Source organism: Colletes latitarsis, chromosome 7 (genome assembly GCF_051014445.1).
Source record: "Colletes latitarsis isolate SP2378_abdomen chromosome 7, iyColLati1, whole genome shotgun sequence".
NCBI classification, from domain to species: Eukaryota; Metazoa; Arthropoda; class Insecta; order Hymenoptera; family Colletidae; genus Colletes; species Colletes latitarsis.
Window position 1 is genome coordinate 20,627,797 of NC_135140.1, and position 24,276 is coordinate 20,652,072.

General features: G+C 40.3%; 1 protein-coding gene across 2 annotated transcripts in view; it reads right to left on the reverse strand.

The window, feature by feature from the left end:
* Nucleotides 1-24,276, reverse strand: part of LOC143343703 (uncharacterized) — a 198,483-nt gene that overhangs the window by 118,889 nt on the left and 55,318 nt on the right. Inside the window, exon 2 of one of the 2 annotated variants that reach the window (XM_076768863.1) lies at nt 11,226-11,275. The exons of the other annotated variant lie outside the window; for it this stretch is intronic. The gene's annotated coding sequence lies outside the window, so the exon portion shown is untranslated. The remainder of the gene's footprint in view (nt 1-11,225; nt 11,276-24,276) is intronic. 2 annotated transcript variants of the gene reach the window in all.

Genomic DNA, 24,276 nt, shown 5'->3' on the forward strand with positions numbered 1-24,276 from the left:
TTCGCGAATTTAACGAACGCATCGGGTTTGCTTCCTGCTTCGTACGGAATTAAAAAAAGGCCCAAGCACGAAAGCGTGTTATTAGTCAAAAGAAGCACCGAGGCTGCTTTAAAAAATTCTTCCTTTGAATAAGAATCATCCAAATACACCAGCCTCGCGTGGTGATCGAAAATTTCGTTAATAGTTGCGTTTACGAGACGTTGAATCGCTTTCGAATTTTATTCGTAGTGTTCGAATATTTGTCAAATATCCATGTAGTGAATTATTCGAATAGTCCCCGATTCTGCTCTGCATGTAGAACGTTTCTATCCGCCTTGTTGAATGCGACCGAACTCGAACGTCGAACGGAAATTTCGGACGCGCAGCATTTATCGAGGATACGGCTTCAATTCAATTTGCAAAGGCTCCTTGTCGATTCTCGGGGATATAAAACTTATACCATTACAGAGCTCTTGGAAAGTACTTACAGAATACACGGTACATTTGCTCTTCTCCGTCACGGGCAAGAAACACCAATACTGGCTGCCGTTCTTCTCCCTCGACGAGAGGGCGAGTTCTCCGGATTCGAAAATTGCACTCCTCGGACGCGCACAACCGCCGCGAGCAAGTGCTGGATGAAACAACTATAGTATACTTTATTCCGTGCTAGATCCCGTGGAAATATCGGACGCACGTGCTGTGTTACGATTATAGTGATTCGGCGGAAGAAAAGATTCTGCTCTCACCCTTGGGTATGAACTCCCAGCTGTTTCACACGATTCTCTTCCTATTTTTCTCTTAGACGAGATTTCTTTCTATTCTCTTTTTGGTTACTTGGGATAGTATATCATTCCACGTTGGATTTATCAATCGTATTATTTCACTCGATTATCTTTTTATACGTCAGCAAAGTTGGGAACAATTAAAATACGCTGCTTGTGTATTTACGATTTTGTATGTATAATTAATATCGCGCTGTATTATTTCAGTAGTTCCAGCTTAAATTAGCTGGATGTCTGCTCATTGTTATTTCCAGACAACAGGTTAAAAATATCGACGCACGATAAATAATAACCATTGAATGAAGTCTCCAAATTTAGTTCATAATCAGCAATCTGCCGCCCAAAATAGTACATTATGACTTAACGATCTTAAACGATGATTTATTTAGGAGATATATTTTGGTGCAAAGACTTGATAATCATTGGTATTTTCCGCTCTGGTGTCCTCCCTTAAATTCAGTTTGAGGATACTTGGAGACGTCTTCATAGTTTGGAAGCCAGAGTCGCGCCAATAAAACGACGGGATCGTAAAAGCGACGGACGTCGAACGAAGTTGAACAAATATACGTACGCAATATCGTATTCTTTTTCATCGACGCGAGGCGACCAGCCTGGCTGGACCGGAAGTTTGGTTGACTCGTTTACAGGCCAGCGAAAGTTTTCGCTGGCGTTCGCAAAAGTATCCTGTTCGCGGAACGGACGAAAAAGGCTCCGCCACTCTCCGTCGGGGATTTGATTTTCCAGCGTGCTCGCGGTCACGGTAAATTCGTGGCCGGCATTTTCAAAGAGTTCCCCTAACTTTCCAATTTTAAGTCGCAGCCGGTCCCGCTTCGCGTCGCCCCGCCCTCCGCGGCCAGATTTCCCCGCTACAGACAATACATCGATCGTCGACTCGGATTAAAAGGATTTCGAAACGCACGACGTGCTCGATAATTCGAAATATTTCCCTTAAACAATCTCGTAAATTCGTACAGCAAGAATAGAAACAGTTTTTACGACTCTCTAAAAATTATATTCGCGCGATAAATCAGATTAATTAATTAAAATTCAACGAGCACGCTGAACGTGTTTCGGTGCACGCCACTTCGGCATTAGATCCGTGCCATTTCCATTATCTGGCCGTTTCCGCCACACCGTGTGTGTGTAGAAATACGTGACATTGTTTTTCCAGTAATGCATTGTGCCAAACGTTCGTCGCGTACATCTGCTTTTCCTCTGGCGCACGTTTTCAATGAATGGGCCGAAAGTTGAGCTCGCTGCTGGCCCTCAAGCTACATCGTTTAGGGGGATGGCATTCGAGATCCCTCCGCGGAAGAACTTCCATTACTTGATATCGCGAGACGAACTATGTCAAATGAAAATATATGAGCCGGGTGTATGCGAGAACCCTCGACGGTGAAAAGAAACCAGTTGCAAGAAGCGACTGCTCTATGAAACCAGCGCTTCTTTCATAGCGTTGTCGCGGTATACGATACGTTATCAGTCGGTCCAGCCATCGATGGCCAGGGCTCATTCAGCTAGCCTCTAGGGAGACGTTTGACGAACGACTGGGGGCTCTCTGTACCTTTCGAAACGGAGTTTTCGGATTTCTGTACGATCAAGATGATCCTTAGTACGTTCAAACTTCATTTAACGAGTTGACAACGGAACACTGTATAAATTGAACTAGCAGCATCGGTTTGATTAGGCTACACATTAGTCTGAGCTGAACCGCCCGAAGGCTGCCAAACTTCCATTCACAACCGAGTCAACCTGACGTCTGACTACTCCGACTAATTACTGTTTATTGGTATACAGAGAAGATGCAACTACTACACTCATCGGTAACAATTTATCTAAATTGGTTTGTATTTCATTGGGAAATTTATATTAGCTGTGCTAGAGATCGATCAACCTGATGGTGAATACTTATTTATTTTCAAGTTTAAGCCAGAAGTTAGTTCCTCAGTATTTACGTTTCCCTGCAACACAATATCGTGACATGTATCACGACCCAAAAATCCCATTGTATAATTCTTATCCCATCGAAACAGTCTGCTATCGGTGACCCAGGATCCCGTTTGGTCCAGAACCGTACCGCGTACCAATCGACTGCTGTCAAAGCCGAAGAATGTCTGATGTTGCAACTTCGTGGAGAGGGAGGGGAACAAATAGACAAGCCAAGGGACAGAATTCAAATATCGCTCGACTATCAGCGGAGTCGGGAAGCAAACGATCCCCGCGCAAAGCGCCGTCTCATTGTACGTGCCACTCGTCGCATCCACCCCCGCCCAAACGTTTCCAGGACCCGCTGTCGTCGAGATACGAAATTTTACGAGGAAACGTCCGCGCGCGCGCCGGCCCCGTTGCGGAAGGGGTTACATTACCGGATGTCGTGGCACGACTCACGGGCGATAAGGATACGTGCCGCTCCACCCACACGTTCCGCGCGTGTTTGCCCTGTCTACGTACGAGCTTTGATACCCACGACGGGATACGTGCATTCTGAATGGGAGGATGAATGCGCAACGGCCTGGGATACGAAACTCCGGGATGAGAATTATATTCGAGCCACCGATACCGTGTTTACGCGCGAATCTTTCGCGCTTTGTCGCGTTCCCATCAGCCCCGGGAGATTTCATTTGCCCCGGCTCGATGGCAACTCCGCTTTCTCGTTTGGAAAATGCCTGATCCCGGAGGAACAGTTTTCTAAACGCCGCTACGTGTGATCCATTATTGCGGAAATTCAGAGACGTTCGAAATCAAGTGGAATAGTCTGAAATTGGTCAGACACGCTTGGCGATATTTAGGACTGCTTATGAAGTTATTAACACGGATAACAGGCCTGAGACATCCTAGCAATTAATTCGTAGAGTAAGAATGCTCCACTCGAACGACATTCGAGGATGTAATCGCCCCTAAAGGATATATTTCCCGACAGCACTTCGCCCTAGCATAATTAAATCGCACTCGGAAGCGATTCGTCGCACGACAGAATTAAGAAATAATTGTTTTACTTGAAAATAAACGCAAAGGGCGAGGAAGGAACACCGTAAATGCAACAACGGGCAATAACGTTACAAAAGGAGCTGGTAGAAAGGAAGGACGCTCACGCGTCGTCGACCACCTCAATTAAAGACAGCTTTACGAGAAGAGCCTCGATAACAGGAGGAAACGCGCAGGTTTGTGGCTACTGATTAATTGCAATTACGATGCCGTACGAAAGGGCGATCGAACTCGTCGGATGAAACCTTTGACAATTAAGTTACTTAATGGGTACAGTCGTCCGTGTAAATCGCTGGTCGGTTAATGCGCGGACAGTCCAAATAAACGTACGTAACGACGGAATTAATTAATATACATACGAACAGCGTTGCTCGTTTTTAATTAGGGGGGCAATTACGTTCGGGCATGAACGATTAATTCGCTAAAGAATTCTTCGATTCACCTACGGGCTCGAATTACACGCTCGACTCGTCGTCGCGATACAGCATAAAGCGACAGTAGCATCTCGCTTTATTGGCACTTATTTCCGTTCAATTAAAACGGCCGCCTCGAATCGTAAAACAGGAGAGATAATTGCTAACGATTCCGTGCGTCCGAGTCACCGTTTTCCTATCCCGATCGTATAAACGTTGACTCTACGTGGTCTCCGAGTTTATTTAAGAGCACAATTATCGTCTCGACTGGCCGTAGCTCGTAAACATTCGGCGTAGCACCGCCACCGATTTATTCTCGCGATTTACTGCCGACTGTCTGCTGCAAGGACAAATATTCCTGAAGAGTGTTGTGGTGTTTTGGTCGGTCGCGCCTCTTAGTTCCGGCACACAGTCCGAGCACATTTTAAACGAAAGTTGACGGGGAACAGTTCCCAGGCGGACGCGACCATCCCTAACCTAAGACCATCAATTTCATGCTCTGTCGAAGGCGTCCAAGTTGGTGGCCTTAATTTAGAAGGTTCGAAGAAATCACCAGGGAGAATTCTCCCCTCTGAAAATCTAAATGTCTGATCAATGGAAAAGGTATTGGGGTGATACTCATCATGGATTCCCGTCAAGTATATCTTGACGCGTGTATATTAGGGAGGCCAGCCAGCAGATCTGACTTTCAGATCTTCTCCGGTAGAGAGCCAACGGACACGAAGGGGTTAATCGCCCTGCTATAAATTACCGGGCTTGATGCATTGCTGCGTGGTTGGTCTACTGAGCTGCACACCGGGGTCTTTGATATATGCATATATGGCCGCCGACTCCGAGCCGCACAGACGGAGGCCTACAAACGTTCTCGCGCGCGTGATGTCGTAAGACGCGTAACTCTCGTTGTGCATGTCTCTATTCTGATGCAAGGTGTTGCGCCAACCTGTCAGACATATGCATTCAGAACAATGGAGTTTTTGTTGCAACATTCTTTATTGTTGCATTCCCATTTTGCACACGTACGAACAACAGACAACGTTCCGGTGTACTTAATCACACTTAATTTTTGTTTTTAGTGATAATTTCGAATTGGATAATTCCAATTGTTGTTTAGAATAATATTTCTGAGTTTGTTGTAGTGTTGGGTTGTGATATTGTTGCAAATTTTGCAAATAAAATGGTATTTAGTGTTTTTTGATCCCAGTGGGACTTGAACCCGGACCCACTGGGTGGGAGTCCAAGCGCCCAAACACTGAGCCATCGACCTCCCTTACTATTCTTGTTCCGTATTCCATATTTTGCATACACGGTTGATTTATTAGTATACTCGTTATCCATTAGTGAGACACAAATAAAACAAGATGCGAGTATTTTACTTTGTTGGACACGCTGCAGCCACTATTTCTTTCCGTCGAAATTCCCTTGTTACTGTTTTACGGCGCACGAAATATCTCGGGTATTCAGTTTGGACAAAATAACACGACGAAAGCTGATCGTGAAATTATTCAGAAAATTTGATATAATCTTTGTGAGCGTGCAGCTTGATAAGATTGCATTTCAGGCATCATGTAGTGTGGTACTAGGCGCGTGATGTACGAGGACCTGCGATTGCTTTTACACGGCGACCCGGGAAACTCAATGTCTCCCTCGACGCTTTCAGTGTATTACCGGAAGCAATTATGACTGCATGTTCTTTCCGGTAATAGATAACAACGATTCGCTAGGAGGGTGAAGAATGGACGCAGCTAAGGGTGTGTCGTCTTTAATCTTTCGAATTACGGACGTAATCATACATTTCTAATTTACTTATAACGTAATACCCTATTTGTTGCTACACTGAATATAAATTTTAAGGCATTCTCAGACTTTATTTGATCTTTTTACATTAATTTACATTAATTAACATAATGAATTTGTACTCCCCTTCTCTCTCTTTTCCTACTCTTAGAGATAATTTTCTTTTGATGCATTTAATTTCACAAACACGGAAGCTTAAAATGTTATAACAAGAGGACCAAATACTTATTAACTAATTACGTTAGACGTTGCGAAGGACGTTTTACAATCCAATTTACGTGGTTGATTATGATAATTAAACAACCGTGGTTATATACATATTTTCAAATTTGCTACTTATCTCGAGGGTAGAAATTTTTGTTCAAACTGTGCAACAAAAAATAATGGGGTTTCAATATATTTGAAAACACTAATCGCGATATTTGTTGGATGAGAGCAATGAAACCTAAGGGATACACGTTTGTGCAACCTTGTAGCAAATATTTGCCGAAAGCAGGGAACTTCCAACAATCCAATGGCTTGTTATCGAAAGTTGAGCACACTCATTTACCGACTCTGTGAGTTTAGTAAAACGAAAATTTCGTTGTGAACCGCAGTTTCCCATTAAAAGTAGATAAATTAGGTGGACGTCGCTCGAAAAAGCTGCTTCATTATTCGCTTCAAAATTCTCCCTTCAATCTTTGAAACTGAGGCAATAACGTTACGAGGCTACAGCTTATGTTTTAAAGCCCCGCTTCCACGCAACATTATTCTATTCAAACTTCACTGGAACCACTGCTCGTGACTCGCGTGCGCATGCATCGACGTATTAATACGCTGGACAGTTTCGATCAACATTCTCTAAAACGTGCGCTACAATCTCCAATCTATTCTATTAAAATAAATTTAACCACAACCACATTCGGACCATTTTTACATATTTTATATAATTTATAGAACGTACAAGTAAAAATAATTAAAATTCTGTCGTGTGGGCAATTTTAAAGTGAAAACGACGATCTACCTTTTATCGAGGTATTGCAGTACTTCGTTTAAACGAGTTGCTAGTAGAAAGGTTTCGGAAACTCTGTTGTTATAATGTTCCATTGAGTAAACAAGTGAAAAAATTCCAAGATTACGAGCAAAAATATTGTCCGGCAAGACACATCGAGTTAGGAACATCACGGATTATCTTATCGGAAGGGTAGTCTTTATCAGTTCACGGAAGGTTCCACCTCAATCTTCGAAGTGTGCCGCGGAACTTTCCGCAAAATTAGCCGTTTAAAATTTCCGCAAATTCCGCCGTTTAAAAACCGTTTAACATTCGTAAAGATCGCGCCTAGATCATTAATAGGAGGGTAGTAATCTTTACGGTGCCGCCTCGATATCTCGGCCGTGGATCTCTCCTCCTTCTCGTTCGTTCTGCAAATGTCAAGCCTCCGGAGGCTTGGCGAAATGTTTAAAACGCGCGAATCACCGTATAATGGAGCGTGAAGCTGTTCCGGCGAATGAATTTAAACGGGCCTCCTGACGTGTCGCATGACACGTGTCAGGAAAGTGCACGACCTCACGTTTTGCGTGTCCTTTCGTCCTGTACACGGAACGAAAACGCGTGTTTAGCACGAAAAACGAGTCTCCTGTCGTATCATGGATGCTGGGGGGCTTTATTTACCGCAATGAAGCGAAAAGAAAAATGAAGAAATTCCGCACAGAATAATGTTGACAATTAATCTCGTACACTTTGCTCAGGCGAAAATATTGAGTGGCAGAAGGGGATGGAAATAACCCGAAGCGGGTTGCCGTAAGATTTTATAATTAAAGGAAGGATGAAACGGGAAAATTTGTTATGTAATATCGTGTTTATAAGTACTCTTTATTTAAAATTTCCGTAAATTTATCCGGGATAAATATGCGCAGGAAAAATATTAAATTTATGGAGTTGAGAAGTATTAAAATTCATAGGGCTCTTAAAATTCATGAAATGTATTTTCGAAAACTAATATTAACGAAACGTTTTTAGCGTGAAAATAATAGATAGCTTTATTTTGATTGTGGGCCCTTAAATTTTCCCTCGTACTTCTGACGAGGGAAAATGTTTATTTAGAAGCTGCATCGAAAATAATGTATTGCGGGAGTAATTTTATAAAGCTGTTCCAATTAAATTATTGATAGACAGACGGGAGGACAGTGCTATATAATCGGACCTTTGCAAATATAGAATGACGTAATTTTACGGTAACGATAATCAGTTGATGAATTGCAAGCTTGTATTCTGGTTTATTAGCAATAACGAACTGACTTTTTACTGTTTCGCAGCCGGTATATCAATTTGCACAAGGTGACGAAGTTTCACAGTACAGGGAACAGTGAAGAAATTGGATCAGACGGTGGAACTGCTAATTAATTGCATGCCCTTCTTTACGGGAATATTAAGTGTACCGTAGAAAAGAGCCGAGTTTTCATGGAACGATGGGATCAATTAATTTCGTGGCGTCTTCGCGAAGAAAATACGAAATTTGACCGGAATATCGATAATTAACCTCGTTTATTACTACGGTTTAAATTGATCGCGTTTCGAAACTTTTAACCGCCGTCTTATACTCTCGAACGTCTGCAAACAGATAAATAAATCACGATATCATTTTTCGAGATTCACCGGGCAGAGCCGGTTGGTCGTCGTAATTTTTGCAAATTGTCGAAAACAAGAATTCGCGATCAACATGATTTACTGCCGCGCCGCCGGCGACAAATGTGGAAATATTTAATATGATAATTTGTCGATTCGGTCGCGTATAAAACGAGAACATTTTATGGAAATTAACGGCGCTCGGTATTCATATCACTCTTGATTAATTGCGCCGTTTTAATAAAACGTTTATTGTAATACGGAACGGATGTTCTCTGCCGTTGCCGTTTCGTTTAATAATATACTTTTTGCGGGCGCAGATATCCGCCTGATGAATTGCCGGGCTGCGTACGATGGCGCACTCGCCATTGTGAATTTTCGCGAAAGTTAAACTGCGCCGGTCCATCGCGGGAGGATATATTCCATTCGAAACTCGTCTAAACAGCACTGCATCCTGCAGTTTCTCGTTTGCACTGCTATTCGCGAAATGCTCCGGCCCTCTTCACTTTTTACACTTCGCGTCTCTGTACACTATTTGCACATTTTTTACGCTTTGTAAATTTCCGCGACCCCGGATCCAGACTGTCTGGACGTCAGACTTCAGCCCCTGCACGGTCCCTCTTCCGCCTAGACATTGCTCGCGAGAAATATCGTGTAAATTATTTCCTCGCTACGAAACCGTTCCACGGTGTCAAAAGTTTACTGCGATTCGGGAAAGACGCCAGGCATTGACCCCGGTGTTATACGACCCCTAACTTTCTATCGCGTACGTACCATTTAATGTAAAAGACGAACGATAGGCCCGCTGGAAAGTTCAATGGAGGCGATCAACTTTTCATGGCTCGTTGAACTAGGCAGAAGTTTTCTTCTTTAGCCATCGAACACGTGGGAACATGTTCAAAGCCCTTGTAACTTCCAAGCAATTTCGGTACCTCTACAGCTATATAGACTCCATTGACCGAAATACCTATATATTCCGCTATATTCGAAGAGTTCTAGGACTAGGACAGAACTTCTCTATCAAACGTAAGTGTTGAGACGTACAATGAATCTTTCAGTACCATTGAAACACGATATTAAACACGAGCAGTCCTTGACCCTGAGGGTTTAGGTGCTCTCACTGTTCTAAAATACTCCAACTACGCTTCTATAGCTGCTATTTTGTAAACAGAGTAGTTTAGAAGCTATCCCAAATGTTTGCGAGTACTCAACGGATCCAAAAAAAAGCCTTGATCATCCTAAAACGATGCGTTCGAATCAGAGACCCGCAACAGCTACTTCGATGAAATCGCATAACAGACTCAGATGTTCTAGGTTTTCGAAGGGTATCGAAATTCCTAGACTCGCAGCCTTCGATTCCACGGGCGCGGCAGAGAAAGAAAAATCCGGATACTCGTGAGCCGTGGAATCAAAGAACGTCCAGGAAATGAGACACGGGCGGATCGTTGTTCCTGAACGAAGTCGAAACTTTCCCGGGTCCCGTCATCCCTCAAATCCCATTCTCAATGTCCAGAAGCATTACGATTCGAATCGTACGCGCCGGACTTCTATATAACTTCCGAGAACGGTCGTGTGCATGGTGTACGATATACGCACAGGCACATGGCCGCGGGTCGCATACGTGCCTGGGAAGGGCCACCCACACGCGCTCGGCCCGTACGAACACGAATTTCCATCTGGACGATTCAATTTCACGACGAGAACGTCGTCGTCGTCTACCACCTACGCTCGGTCGAGGCGTACGGAATAAAAACGTATCACGTGTCGATGTCTCACCAACCAATACGCGGATACGCGTGCTCGTGAACTGCTCTGCGACGGATCATGCGAACCGAACGAGACAATTTTCTGTCCGTGGAAAACTGAATTTCATTTAGAATAGATTTTATCAGAGGAAACTTTAATTGAAAAGGAATCAGCATTTTATCGTCGTTTAAAGACTAATTTCTTCGTTCAAAAATGAAGATTACCTTGAGCAGCTTGAACAAACTATTTCCTAGTGCAAAAAGAAATCGAAAAGTCTTTTTCCATTTTGCAATCCGAGGCTTGGTCATCGAGGTATAAGCAGTTTAAGTTTGGGCCCGTGTGGACGCCATTAAAACTCGTAGGCGCATGCGCGGCTGCACGGTCAGCTGACTAGGATATACATGGCGCCGAGAATCACGCTAGCGAACTTGAACTGCTCGTATCTCGGGAACGAAGCCTCTAATTGCAAAATGGTAAAGAACTTTTTGTTTTCTTTTGAAAGAGAAATTTACATGGTATTACTTTCTTTAAAGAAATTAAATATTTATTTATTACATGTTTCCTGATCATTAACCATAGGAAGAATTACAAAAATACTTGGGGTAACGTTCCAGTGGTTTTTATTTATTTATTTTATCGGAATACGAAGGAATCGAGTATCGGAACGGAATTGTATCGCAAATCGATAAAGTATCGACAAAACGCGAGACACGCAGCTGCGAATTATGCCGTTCCCGACGAGTTATTGCGTCAATATCGATCACGCGGCCGCGTCAAATTACACCATCGCGTCGATTGCCAGTCGAGACGCTATTAATTAAATCCGGACGCCCTCTAACTACGTCCACTGAGATTTATGGCCCTCGTGGACGATCGCTCTGAACGACGATACGTTTTCCGCAAGAATTTTGTTCTACTCACCGGGGAACGACCAGAAAGCGGAGACTGTTTCACAGACGACGTCCGTGGATCTGCAATAAGAAAATACCAGCTGTTCGGTGAGCAAGTTCGAATCACCACTCGAATATTCTGATCTAAAAGTGGCACAGATCTGGCTCCAGGTTTATTAATCTCGCGCAGGAGCCTACGTTTGCCTTTTATCTTTCTCTGTTTTCACGATAGGAAGATCAATTTGCCCCGCGAATTTTCACGACTTGAATAAACCTAGGGTATCGAGTTTCTGAATTGAAATCTGATAATCGAAGACTCCATCGCGTGCTTCTGTTTTGTTAACAAATTAAAACCAACTGAAAAGCTGGAATTATATTCCAAATCAAAAATGTACTTGTCACCGTCTGGTCGGTCACTCATCTATTTTCCAATTTCGATGTTTCTCAAACCTTTCTACGATTGCGGTGTGCAAACTGCGACCAAGATTTTTTAGAATAGTTTGCACGATAGGTACACATCCATATTCATATCGTCAAAGAGACACGAGAATTATCCGAAGGCGAAAAGTTGTGTCGAGAACGAAAATAGAACCAAGCCTTTAAATTTCACTTTTCGCTTATCGAGGACATAGTCGCCATTAACCTCTATTAGCCAGTGAACTGAAAGCGCAGTTATTCCAGAGCATCCCCGACGTTCAGCTTGTCCCGACAGAATTCCAATCAAGCCGTAATCGCGCCGTTCTTCTCCCGCTTAAGCAACGGATCAGTGATAGAAAGTGTAATGAAGCTCGGAATACTTTAGCGACGAATTACGAGCCACTCGATACCATTTTCCATTGGAGAAGATTGCTGTCGTACTTCTGTTTAGAGGAATCCCAGCCCCTGGGCATTGGGATCCTCGAATGAACCTGTCCGTTTGCAGATCAGGACGCGTTGCATTGTAGGCGCTCGAAGAAAATTTAATCTTCGGTCATAAAAAATGATATATTAATACAAGCATAATCAACAATGTTCGTCTTTTGTTTTCAGAAGGAAATATGGAGTCATAAACTGTTAAAAAAAAACTGCAACCTATTCCTGAACGGATTGGACGATTTTAATGTTCAAAAAAGTAAACAACGTGTATTTTGATGTAGAATATGCAAAAATTCGAAAAATTTTTGGAAAGTTGCTCCTTAACCCCGTAAATTGAGAAACCCCCATAAAAATGGCCAATTTTCAGACGGCCATAACTCCTACAATAGTGAGTCGATCTCATTGAAATTTTTCTCTGAAGTATAGCCCATGGATACCTACAAAAAAGTATTAAACAACTTTTCCATAGAGCGTCAATCAGAAAAAAGACACACGAAAATCGAATTTTTATGACAAGTCGACAGGCACCTAAATTTTTCGCCGAAAAAAAAAATGTCAAATCGTTCTGGAAAAATTATTTTCGGTTGCGGGGGTCAATTACAATCGTGTTTGGTAATTACACAAATTCCCGAAATCCTACCCACTTTCGAGAAAAAAATTCAGTAAGTGCTGAAATTTTTCGGCGAAAAAAAATTTTTCAAATCGACCTGGAAAAATTATTTTCATTTGCGCGTGTCAATCACAATCATTTCTTGTGAATAGACATACCCTCGAAATCCTAACCATCTTCGAGATAAAAATTCTTTACCGAAAATCTAATGTGTGATGCCAAAAATGCTTCACCGAAATTTCATGCGAATCTTTAAAGAGTCATAACTCCTGAACGGGTTGGACGATTTTAATGTTCAAAAAAGCAAACAACGCGTATTTTGGTGTAGAATATGTAGAAATTCGAAAAATTTTTGGAAAGTTGCTCCTTAACCCCGTAAACTGCGAAAAACCCAAAAAAATGGCCAATTTTCAACCGGCCATACCTCCTACAATAGTGAGTCGATCTTATTGAAATTTTTCTCTGAAGTCGAGCCCATGGATACCTACAAAAAAGTATTAAACATCTTTTCCATAGGGCGTCAATTAAAGAAAAGACACACGAAATGCTAATTTTGAATAAAAGTTGACAGGAAAAATGCTTCACCGAGAATCTTTAAAGTGGCATAACTCCTGAACGGATTGGACGATTTTAATGTTTAAAAAAGCAAACGACGCGGATTTTGATGTAGAATATGCAAAAATTCGAAAAATTTTTGGAAAGTTGCTCCTTAACCCCGTAAATTGAGAAACCCCCATAAAAATGGCCAATTTTCAGACGGCCATAACTCCTACAATAGTGAGTCGATCTCATTGAAATTTTTCTCTGAAGTATAGCCCATGGATACCTACAAAAAAGTATTAAACAACTTTTCCATAGAGCGTCAATCAGAAAAAAGACACACGAAAATCGAATTTTTAAGACAAGTCGACAGGCACCTAAATTTTTCGCCGAAAAAAAAAATGTCAAATCGTTCTGGAAAAATTATTTTCGGTTGCGGGGGTCAATTACAATCGTGTTTGGTGATTACACAAATTCCCGAAATCCTACCCACTTTCGAGAAAAAAATTCAGTAAGTGCTGAAATTTTTCGGCGAAAAAAAATTTTTCAAATCGACCTGGAAAAATTATTTTCATTTGCGCGTGTCAATCACAATCATTTCTTGTGAATAGACATACCCTCGAAATCCTAACCATCTTCGAGATAAAAATTCTTTACCGAAAATCTAATGTGTGATGCCAAAAATGCTTCACCGAAATTTCATGCGAATCTTTAAAGAGTCATAACTCCTGAACGGGTTGGACGATTTTAATGTTCAAAAAAGCAAACAACGCGTATTTTGGTGTAGAATATGTAGAAATTCGAAAAATTTTTGGAAAGTTGCTCCTTAACCCCGTAAACTGCGAAAAACCCAAAAAAATGGCCAATTTTCAACCGGCCATACCTCCTACAATAGTGAGTCGATCTTATTGAAATTTTTCTCTGAAGTCGAGCCCATGGATACCTACAAAAAAGTATTAAACATCTTTTCCATAGGGCGTCAATTAAAGAAAAGACACACGAAATGCTAATTTTGAATAAAAGTTGACAGGAAAAATGCTTCACCGAGAATCTTTAAAGTGGCATAACTCCTGAACGGATTGGACGATTTTAATGTTTAAAAAAGCAAACGACGCGGATTTTGATGTAGAATATGCAAAAATTCGAAAAATTTTTGGAAAGTTGCTCCTTAACCCCGTAAATTGAGAAACCCCCATAAAAATGGCCAATTTTCAGACGGCCATAACTCCTACAATAGTGAGTCGATCTCATTGAAATTTTTCTCTGAAGTATAGCCCATAGATACCTACAAAAAAGTATTAAACAACTTTTCCATAGAGCGTCAATCAGAAAAAAGACACACGAAAATCGAATTTTTAAGACAAGTCGACAGGCACCTAAATTTTTCGCCGAAAAAAAAAATGTCAAATCGTTCTGGAAAAATTATTTTCGGTTGCGGGGGTCAATTACAATCGTGTTTGATGATTACACAAATTCCCGAAATCCTACCCACTTTCGAGAAAAAAATTCAGTAAGTGCTGAAATTTTTCGGCGAAAAAAAATTTTTCAAATCGACCTGGAAAAATTATTTTCATTTGCGCGTGTCAATCACAATCATTTCTTGTGAATAGACATACCCTCGAAATCCTAACCATCTTCGAGATAAAAATTCTTTACCGAAAATCTAATGTGTGATGCCAAAAATGCTTCACCGAAATTTCATGCGAATCTTTAAAGAGTCATAACTCCTGAACGGGTTGGACGATTTTAATGTTCAAAAAAGCAAACAACGCGTATTTTGGTGTAGAATATGTAGAAATTCGAAAAATTTTTGGAAAGTTGCTCCTTAACCCCGTAAACTGCGAAAAACCCAAAAAAATGGCCAATTTTCAACCGGCCATACCTCCTACAATAGTGAGTCGATCTTATTGAAATTTTTCTCTGAAGTCGAGCCCATGGATACCTACAAAAAAGTATTAAACATCTTTTCCATAGGGCGTCAATTAAAGAAAAGACACACGAAATGCTAATTTTGAATAAAAGTTGACAGGAAAAATGCTTCACCGAGAATCTTTAAAGTGGCATAACTCCTGAACGGATTGGACGATTTTAATGTTTAAAAAAGCAAACGACGCGGATTTTGATGTAGAATATGCAAAAATTCGAAAAATTTTTGGAAAGTTGCTCCTTAACCCCGTAAATTGAGAAACCCCCATAAAAATGGCCAATTTTCAGACGGCCATAACTCCTACAATAGTGAGTCGATCTCATTGAAATTTTTCTCTGAAGTATAGCCCATGGATACCTACAAAAAAGTATTAAACAACTTTTCCATAGAGCGTCAATCAGAAAAAAGACACACGAAAATCGAATTTTTAAGACAAGTCGACAGGCACCTAAATTTTTCGCCGAAAAAAAAAATGTCAAATCGTTCTGGAAAAATTATTTTCGGTTGCGGGGGTCAATTACAATCGTGTTTGGTGATTACACAAATTCCCGAAATCCTACCCACTTTCGAGAAAAAAATTCAGTAAGTGCTGAAATTTTTCGGCGAAAAAAAATTTTTCAAATCGACCTGGAAAAATTATTTTCATTTGCGCGTGTCAATCACAATCATTTCTTGTGAATAGACATACCCTCGAAATCCTAACCATCTTCGAGATAAAAATTCTTTACCGAAAATCTAATGTGTGATGCCAAAAATGCTTCACCGAAATTTCATGCGAATCTTTAAAGAGTCATAACTCCTGAACGGGTTGGACGATTTTAATGTTCAAAAAAGCAAACAACGCGTATTTTGGTGTAGAATATGTAGAAATTCGAAAAATTTTTGGAAAGTTGCTCCTTAACCCCGTAAACTGCGAAAAACCCAAAAAAATGGCCAATTTTCAACCGGCCATACCTCCTACAATAGTGAGTCGATCTTATTGAAATTTTTCTCTGAAGTCGAGCCCATGGATACCTACAAAAAAGTATTAAACATCTTTTCCATAGGGCGTCAATTAAAGAAAAGACACACGAAATGCTAATTTTGAATAAAAGTTGACAGGAAAAATGCTTCACCGAGAATCTTTAAAGTGGCATAACTCCTGAACGGATTGGACGATTTTAATGTTTAAAAAAGCAAACGACGCGGATTTTGATGTAGAATATGCAAAAATTCGAAAAATTTTTGGAAAGTTGCTCCTTAACCCCGTAAATTGAGAAACCCCCATAAAAATGGCCAATTTTCAGACGGCCATAACTCCTACAATAGTGAGTCGATCTCATTGAAATTTTTCTCTGAAGTATAGCCCATGGATACCTACAAAAAAGTATTAAACAACTTTTCCATAGAGCGTCAATCAGAAAAAAGACACACGAAAATCGAATTTTTAAGACAAGTCGACAGGCACCTAAATTTTTCGCCGAAAAAAAAAATGTCAAATCGTTCTGGAAAAATTATTTTCGGTTGCGGGGGTCAATTACAATCGTGTTTGGTGATTACACAAATTCCCGAAATCCTACCCACTTTCGAGAAAAAAATTCAGTAAGTGCTGAAATTTTTCGGCGAAAAAAAATTTTTCAAATCGACCTGGAAAAATTATTTTCATTTGCGCGTGTCAATCACAATCATTTCTTGTGAATAGACATACCCTCGAAATCCTAACCATCTTCGAGATAAAAATTCTTTACCGAAAATCTAATGTGTGATGCCAAAAATGCTTCACCGAAATTTCATGCGAATCTTTAAAGAGTCATAACTCCTGAACGGGTTGGACGATTTTAATGTTCAAAAAAGCAAACAACGCGTATTTTGGTGTAGAATATGTAGAAATTCGAAAAATTTTTGGAAAGTTGCTCCTTAACCCCGTAAACTGCGAAAAACCCAAAAAAATGGCCAATTTTCAACCGGCCATACCTCCTACAATAGTGAGTCGATCTTATTGAAATTTTTCTCTGAAGTCGAGCCCATGGATACCTACAAAAAAGTATTAAACATCTTTTCCATAGGGCGTCAATTAAAGAAAAGACACACGAAATGCTAATTTTGAATAAAAGTTGACAGGAAAAATGCTTCACCGAGAATCTTTAAAGTGGCATAACTCCTGAACGGATTGGACGATTTTAATGTTTAAAAAAGCAAACGACGCGGATTTTGATGTAGAATATGCAAAAATTCGAAAAATTTTTGGAAAGTTGCTCCTTAACCCCGTAAATTGAGAAACCCCCATAAAAATGGCCAATTTTCAGACGGCCATAACTCCTACAATAGTGAGTCGATCTCATTGAAATTTTTCTCTGAAGTATAGCCCATGGATACCTACAAAAAAGTATTAAACAACTTTTCCATAGAGCGTCAATCAGAAAAAAGACACACGAAAATCGAATTTTTAAGACAAGTCGACAGGCACCTAAATTTTTCGCCGAAAAAAAAAATGTCAAATCGTTCTGGAAAAATTATTTTCGGTTGCGGGGGTCAATTACAATCGTGTTTGGTGATTACACAAATTCCCGAAATCCTACCCACTTTCGAGAAAAAAATTCAGTAAGTGCTGAAATTTTTCGGCGAAAAAAAATTTTTCAAATCGACCTGGAAAAATTATTTTCATTTGCGCATGTCAATCACAATCATTTCTTGTGAATAGACATACCCTCGAAATCCTAACCATCTTCGAGATAAAAATTCTTTACCGAAAATCTAATGTGTGATGCCAAAAATGCTTCACCGAAATTTCATGCGAATCTTTAAAGAGTCATAACTCCTGAACGGGTTGGACGATTTTAATGTTCAAAAAAGCAAACAACGCGTATTTTGGTGTAGAATATGTAGAAATTCGAAAAGTTTTTGGAAAGTTGCTTCTTAACCACGTAAACTGCGAAAAACCCCAAAAAATGGCCAATTTTCAACCGGCCATACCTCCTACAATAGTGAGTCGATCTTATTGAAATTTTTCTCTGAAGTCGAGCCCATGGATACCTACAAAAAAGTATTAAACATCTTTTCCATAGGGCGTCAATTAAAGAAAAGACACACGAAATGCTAATTTTGAATAAAAGTTGACAGGAAAAATGCTTCACCGAGAATCTTTAAAGTGGCATAACTCCTGAACGGATTGGACGATTTTAATGTTTAAAAAAGCAAACGACGCGGATTTTGATGTAGAATATGCAAAAATTCGAAAAATTTTTGGAAAGTTGCTCCTTAACCCCGTAAATTGAGAAACCCCCATAAAAATGGCCAATTTTCAGACGGCCATAACTCCTACAATAGTGAGTCGATCTCATTGAAATTTTTCTCTGAAGTATAGCCCATGGATACCTACAAAAAAGTATTAAACAACTTTTCCATAGAGCGTCAATCAGAAAAAAGACACACGAAAATCGAATTTTTAAGACAAGTCGACAGGCACCTAAATTTTTCGCCGAAAAAAAAAATGTCAAATCGTTCTGGAAAAATTATTTTCGGTTGCGGGGGTCAATTACAATCGTGTTTGGTGATTACACAAATTCCCGAAATCCTACCCACTTTCGAGAAAAAAATTCAGTAAGTGCTGAAATTTTTCGGCGAAAAAAAATTTTTCAAATCGACCTGGAAAAATTATTTTCATTTGCGCGTGTCAATCACAATCATTTCTTGTGAATAGACATACCCTCGAAATCCTAACCATCTTCGAGATAAAAATTCTTTACCGAAAATCTAATGTGTGATGCCAAAAATGCTTCACCGAAATTTCATGCGAATCTTTAAAGAGTCATAACTCCTGAACGGGTTGGACGATTTTAATGTTCAAAAAAGCAAACAACGCGTATTTTGGTGTAGAATATGTAGAAATTCGAAAAATTTTTGGAAAGTTGCTCCTTAACCCCGTAAACTGCGAAAAACCCAAAAAAATGGCCAATTTTCAACCGGCCATACCTCCTACAATAGTGAGTCGATCTTATTGAAATTTTTCTCTGAAGTCAAGCCCATGGATACCTACAAAAAAGTATTAAACATCTTTTCCATAGGGCGTCAATTAAAGAAAAGACACACGAAATGCTAATTTTGAATAAAAGTTGACAGGAAAAATGCTTCACCGAGAATCTTTAAAGTGGCATAACTCCTGAACGGATTGGACGATTTTAATGTTTAAAAAAGCAAACGACGCGGATTTTGATGTAGAATATGCAAAAATTCGAAAAATTTTTGGAAAGTTGCTCCTTAACCCCGTAAATTGAGAAACCCCCATAAAAATGGCCAATTTTCAGACGGCCATAACTCCTACAATAGTGAGTCGATCTCATTGAAATTTTTCTCTGAAGTATAGCCCATGGATACCTACAAAAAAGTATTAAACAACTTTTCCATAGAGCGTCAATCAGAAAAAAGACACACGAAAATCGAATTTTTAAGACAAGTCGACAGGCACCTAAATTTTTCGCCGAAAAAAAAAATGTCAAATCGTTCTGGAAAAATTATTTTCGGTTGCGGGGGTCAATTACAATCGTGTTTGGTGATTACACAAATTCCCGAAATCCTACCCACTTTCGAGAAAAAAATTCAGTAAGTGCTGAAATTTTTCGGCGAAAAAAAATTTTTCAAATCGACCTGGAAAAATTATTTTCATTTGCGCGTGTCAATCACAATCATTTCTTGTGAATAGACATACCCTCGAAATCCTAACCATCTTCGAGATAAAAATTCTTTACCGAAAATCTAATGTGTGATGCCAAAAATGCTTCACCGAAATTTCATGCGAATCTTTAAAGAGTCATAACTCCTGAACGGGTTGGACGATTTTAATGTTCAAAAAAGCAAACAACGCGTATTTTGGTGTAGAATATGTAGAAATTCGAAAAATTTTTGGAAAGTTGCTCCTTAACCCCGTAAACTGCGAAAAACCCAAAAAAATGGCCAATTTTCAACCGGCCATACCTCCTACAATAGTGAGTCGATCTTATTGAAATTTTTCTCTGAAGTCAAGCCCATGGATACCTACAAAAAAGTATTAAACATCTTTTCCATAGGGCGTCAATTAAAGAAAAGACACACGAAATGCTAATTTTGAATAAAAGTTGACAGGAAAAATGCTTCACCGAGAATCTTTAAAGTGGCATAACTCCTGAACGGATTGGACGATTTTAATGTTTAAAAAAGCAAACGACGCGGATTTTGATGTAGAATATGCAAAAATTCGAAAAATTTTTGGAAAGTTGCTCCTTAACCCCGTAAATTGAGAAACCCCCATAAAAATGGCCAATTTTCAGACGGCCATAACTCCTACAATAGTGAGTCGATCTCATTGAAATTTTTCTCTGAAGTATAGCCCATGGATACCTACAAAAAAGTATTAAACAACTTTTCCATAGAGCGTCAATCAGAAAAAAGACACACGAAAATCGAATTTTTAAGACAAGTCGACAGGCACCTAAATTTTTCGCCGAAAAAAAAAATGTCAAATCGTTCTGGAAAAATTATTTTCGGTTGCGGGGGTCAATTACAATCGTGTTTGGTGATTACACAAATTCCCGAAATCCTACCCACTTTCGAGAAAAAAATTCAGTAAGTGCTGAAATTTTTCGGCGAAAAAAAATTTTTCAAATCGACCTGGAAAAATTATTTTCATTTGCGCGTGTCAATCACAATCATTTCTTGTGAATAGACATACCCTCGAAATCCTAACCATCTTCGAGATAAAAATTCTTTACCGAAAATCTAATGTGTGATGCCAAAAATGCTTCACCGAAATTTCATGCAAATCTTTAAAGTGGCATAACTCCTGAACAGAAATTCGAATGGGGAATTTGGTGAGGGGATCAATATATTGGATCTTGATAAAAGTGGTAATATCCATTATTTACCAAGTATAAAAAAGATCATAATAGTGCGGTTTTAAGACCGTTTATGAACGAATGATTTACAATTACATTAATTTAAATGGTTATCTGTAAAACGCGATTTATTGTCCCCGTGAAACAAAATCTGAACTATTGAAATATTTTTCACGGCGAACTTTGTGACACGGAAATATACAGTGCGCGGTGCAGTCATTTTTTGCTTGCATAAAAATAAAGAAACGGATACATATTTCCCACGGAAACTCGCATCTAGAAATACGAATATAGTAGATTGGTGGAAAAGCAATTGTTCGCGATTTCCAATATTGGCAGTAACAGCAAAACGTTATATGTCTGTTCTTGCTTCGCGAGTGTCCAGAGAATGACTTTTTTCTGGTGTTGATAACATCATTACGGCAACTAGGTCAAAATTTTCCGAGAATGCGGAGTAATTATCTTTCTTATGTTTGAATTAAAAATAAAATGTCTGGACTTTCAGAGAAATTTAAAAATTAAAAATATAATGTTAATATCTGCACCTTTACAATGGCCAAATAACACGATATAAATATTTTTTGTATTTTTTAACTACTGGAAATTGCCCAAAACTGACGTTCAAGAACGTTACGAACAGATATATTTGGAAACGAAATGATGGAAGTTCAATTACAGTAACTCTGTGTCTGTTATTCTACCAACAATATTTAATTTCGATTTCTGTTTGCCCCTTAATTACTTGATGAAGGAACGAAAATCCACGTGTGTTAATCGGTTCAGAGAATAATAAAAACAATTCCGCGTATAAATAAAATAAAAAAACATGTATCATAAAAGTGGATAAAGTGACGCTTTGCCCGTCTCGTTCTTTAATTCGCCATAACTCGGACAGCAAAGCCCGTAGCATCCACGTTCCTGGAACATTTTCTTCTCGTTTCGTGCTACGGATTTTCTCCGTGAAGTCTTTTCATGCGATTAAGAGTACCCCGTGTACCCGTTTCCTTAAAACGTTAAATACTATTTTACTCGCGTTGGAATTCCCTGTGTAAGAGTGTGCTCTCGAAATAAAATTAAATTGTAGGGTCGGGCCGCGTCCCGACGAGGTATAAACTCGAGATTTCACTGGGGTACATCGATCAGCGACAGCAGACGTCGAGGTGAATTTCTGGGAAGCGAAAACTCCCTCGACGTTGGAGACAGAGAGTTGGAACTTGGCGACCGAAAGGAGATGAAACGCGACGTGAACGTAAGAAGGGGTTTACGAATTCGCCAACGTTTATTGGCCGACTTGGAGAAACACGCCTTCTTGCATAGCAGGTTCGCAAATCTATGCAAAAAATCGAGACTGAAAATTGCCATGTATCCGGATCTTGACGCGAATTCAAGATTCTGGGTCGCAGACTAATAAGGTCGTGGTAATCTGCAAAAACTGGAGATTTCAACGCCACGGGTTTGCACAAGACATGCACCAGGGAACTACTACAGAGATAACTCTATAAAATAATAATTCGACGTAATCAACCTATCAACTCACGTTCTCGATCCATCTTGGGTCTCCCATACAATATTGTCTCGCTTCATGCAACCATCTGAGTAACGGATACATGCAAAACTACGGTTTGAATTGAACCAAACCCAAAGGCAAAGTCTTTCTCGAAGCTGTGCCTATGAAATTTGTCCAGGATTTGATTTCGAGCACTGCGATCGGATACTATTGTACTCTGGTTGCAAAATATTTCTTAACTACCTTGTCTCGCAGCACTTCGGATCAAACGTTCCCGACGGATCTCATCAGACGGGAACTAAATGAAACATCCTGAAGTCGACGAGTGTCCAATAGCAATTTCCAAGTGCACAGCCGATCGCAGTAAGCCGAAACCCGCCGTCGGGTGTCCGAACTCGATGGAAAGGATGCAGCGGAGCGTAGACTGGAACCGAGTCGCGCAAAGACGGATGCGCGGCACGATTTCCTAAAAGTGGAATGCTTCGACGGTGTTCCCTTTTGTGCCAGCGATCGACCGTGAATGACATTAACACGGAATTTCGCCGGCGCGATGAAACCCACCCACTCTTGCCTCTCTACCCGCTCCTCGCCTGCTCTCTTCGTCAGTTCCTCCCTATCACCCCCTCTAGCTGTTTCCTCGGCTTTGTTTCTCCCTTTATCAAGTCGTTTCCTTCCCTTGTATCGCGCTGGCAATTTCGCTGCCCGGACTAAGGTCGACCAAAGGAATTCCGTGACTCGGTCCTTTATATCCCTTAAAAAGATTTTCTGTACTTTAATGAAAAAAGCTTCTCCCTGGAACCGCCGGTACTCGAGACACCATCTTCCTCGCTCTACTCCGCGATCCCTTTACCTACGAGTCTCTTTGAGTCTACCTTATTTTCTCCCCCGATATCTCTGCATTCTTTATCCCGAACATGTGCTTCTGTCTGTAAATCTTCGGCTTCCCTCTCTTCGTGCGCTTCTACGTTAAAAAATTACCTCTATCTCTTTGCATGCGGATAAAAGTTCTATTCGAGTTTGGGTGATTCGGTTAATACGGTTCGCGGGACGTCCAATCGGACGAAACATTGATATGTTTATGTTATTAAAAACAGAGCATGCATCGGAGCCATTTCCAAGAACCGGTGAAGACGATTTTACGTCTTCAGGAAGGGGAAGTCTTTCCAAGTAACTTTCATTTTAATTTGGGGAATCGTCTCCGGAAAAGTTTGAGATCCACCGTTGTAGACTGATCGAGTAAAATTACGAGGACTTTACAAACCCAAGAAGAGTTCCAGGGCTCCAGCTTCGCCTGGGACCTCTTCAGTATTCGTTGTTGTTTCGTCGAGCAATCGCGAAGAGTTCTACTTTTGATAAAGTCGTATCAGCGTTCGGGCACCCGGAAGTTTTGCCCTGTCAACCTTGCATACTTATCAGTGAAAAAGTGCTCCGCCGATAGCGGGTAACAGGAAACAATGAGAACATTCTACCAGCAGTGAACACATCGTGCTGCAAAGTTTGTTAAACTGCCGTAAAAGCTTCGCGAGAGGTTCTTTGTGTCTACGTACAGACCAGAGTCACGTGTTCCTGTAATTGTTTAACCCAGGTCATCTTGCTCTATTTAGAAATTACGATAGATCCGTCTCCTCTGTCCAGTGCACCGTCTGAATTATGGGAAGCTGCCTTTCAGGGTCTAGTTTATCAAGCCACTCGTGTTTGGACGTCAATGAGTTTATCACTCCATCTCTAAATGATTGCAGATACTTCCCAGCGTCGAGCCCAACCGCAAACCGACCACAGGATTTGCACACGGAAGAC